The sequence below is a fragment of the Echinops telfairi genome, unplaced genomic scaffold, assembly GCF_000313985.2.
Source record: "Echinops telfairi isolate 266 unplaced genomic scaffold, ASM31398v2 ScPeMD7_7475;HRSCAF=8513, whole genome shotgun sequence".
Taxonomy (NCBI): Eukaryota; Metazoa; Chordata; class Mammalia; order Afrosoricida; family Tenrecidae; genus Echinops; species Echinops telfairi.
Genome location: NW_022111379.1, coordinates 29,373,398 through 29,375,801, shown reverse-complemented (window position 1 = coordinate 29,375,801; position 2,404 = coordinate 29,373,398). Strand labels below are relative to the sequence as shown.

Genomic DNA, 2,404 nt, shown 5'->3' with positions numbered 1-2,404 from the left:
GGGGGGGGCGTTGAATGGAAACAGGGACCCTAGGGAGGAAAGAGGAATAGATTAGACTGTTATACTGAGGGCATTACAATTAATGCTATGAAACAAAATGTGTTCAAAGTAAATGGGAAATTAATGTGCTTTGTAAACTTTCACCCAAACCACAAAAATATTCCAATGATGGCTAAAGGTCTGTCTTCCATCACCATATGTTATTTAAGCTGGCTTAAATCAAGTGGCAGTGGGTGGGAATTTTAGCACTACATTTTCATTTGCTTTAAGTTAAAGACCTAGAATGTGATATAAATAACAGCATCAGTGTTTCTTTTTTTAAAAAGTTTATCTGTGTTTTGTTTTCTTGAATACATAAGGTGGACAGAAACACATTTAGTTTTATTCAATATATTTTTAATTAACTCAACTCTACATTCACGTTTCCTTAGCGTTCCCCTGATGAGTTTATCTTATTCTGTCCCAGGACCTCTTCCAGGACACCCCTTAACATTCAGTCACCATGTCTCCTGGGGCTTTCAAGGGCTATGACCGTTTTTCAGACTTTTCTTGTTTGGGGTGATCCTGACCGTGCTGAACTGTAATGGTGAGGTATTTGGTAGAAGGCCTCTCAATTCAGGATTGTGTCCTGACTAGACTGAAGTTATGAAATTTGGGAGAGGAGGACTCCAATGCTATTCTCATATCAAGGGAACATAAGCAGTTTATTTTTCAGTCATAGCAAACAAACTTCCCCTGAAAGTCAATGACACAAGAATTATGAGGAAAGTGCCCCTGCCTAGATGTATGTTTCTTACCCTAAAGACACTGAGAAGTTAGATTGGTTTTATTATATACATATATAGCAAGTCTTGTAATGGCAAATTCTTGAATGTATGTCCATGATTGTGTACTTTTATTCACAATTATAGGACTCTGGTGATAGCACTTCTGGCTCAAGATTCGGAGCAGTCCAAGAATTTCACCTGTGTCCTGGAATCTGTGCATGAATTTACTTCCTTTTACAGCTCATAAACCTAGCACTTACCCGGTTCCCAAAAGAGCTCTTAATACAATTCCTGTAAGAACATAGCTAACAAACCAAAGACTTCCTCAGTCCCCCTAGAACTAGCATCTCTTCTCAGGTTAAAGCATGCTACATCAGGAGTTCAGTAAACTTCTGTCCCAGGACTCTGCACAATGATCCTGGCAGAAAAAACTCAGCTATGTCCCTTACTTTCCGTATCACTCAGGCTTAATGTTAGCGACCCAGGGGAATATTTGTGTGCCCATTTTCATTTGGGTTTTCAATTAGCTAGAGTTTTGTCCAAACTGAAGATCAATTGCATTCAGATGGCTCAAATTTAAACTAGAGATGGCTCTAAGTAGAACATCCAGGAACCTAAGACATTGGAAAAACACAAGCCTTTGGCTGTAACCTGAGAGTGTCACAGGCCTCCTTAAATGTTGCTTCCAGTTCTGGACCTGACCCAGTCAGCTCTAAGTACTGTTCTTAAATTACATAAATTATGTTCTAGTGTGGTCACTCAGGGGTACATGAAAAAATCAGCAGGGCTGAGTATTCATGCAAAGGCAGGACGCCTATCAGTCTTCAGACGGTATGTTCAGACCATTTTGGAGTGATCATAAAACCCGGATCAAAAGAACACAGTTTCTTCTACAAGACTGCAAAAGGGCAGGAAAGATTGGGAAACTGGGAACTCACCTAACCAGTCCAGGGCCCACCCACCAGTTGGTTCTGATACAGTGACCTTATAGGATTCTCATCTAGCTTTCTCAGAGTGCCTGATGCTTAAATGACACCCAAAGACCTTGCGATTAGCAATGTTAACTCGGTGTGTCCCCGGGGCTGCTTGGAAATGAACAGTTGGGAACAAGTAGAGAAACCCTATAAAATCAAACAAGGCCTCTGGGAAGAGAGAAACGGGGGCAGGAACGCAGCTAACACTGCTCAGGGGGCACCCAGTGACTCCTAGACTGCTTCTGGAGCGACTGTAAGCAAAAGGTGTGGGACCACCGTGGAGGTTCTGGGCCCCAAAGGAACAACTCTGCAGCCGAAGGATGGCCAGTCACCCTAGGACACAGACCGGGTCTGCACCCAGACAGCCAGGTGCTGCTCCTACCCAGAGTGACACAGCACCTGCGAGGAGCTTGTCACTTGGCTCGGGAGAAGCAAGAAGCTTTAAAACGATACCAAAGGGCCTGGGAAAATGCGGCCTTGTTGTAAAGACATCTCCCTGGGCGAACCAAATGACGTGTGGCGGGCGTGAGGATCCGAACCCCAGGGCGGCAGAGCAGCTTCACCTCCCAGCCCACCGCGGGCTCCGAGCGAAAGCACAAGGGCACCAAGGCCCCTCTGGCCCGCAGAGCCCGCTTCCGTCCCCTGGGGCGAGCGCGGAATTGA

General features: G+C 44.9%; 1 protein-coding gene across 1 annotated transcript in view; it reads right to left on the bottom strand.

Annotated features, from left to right (window-relative positions):
• NIPA1 (NIPA magnesium transporter 1) overlaps nt 1–2,404 on the bottom strand; it is an 84,267-nt gene that overhangs the window by 68,615 nt on the left and 13,248 nt on the right. The window lies entirely within an intron of this gene.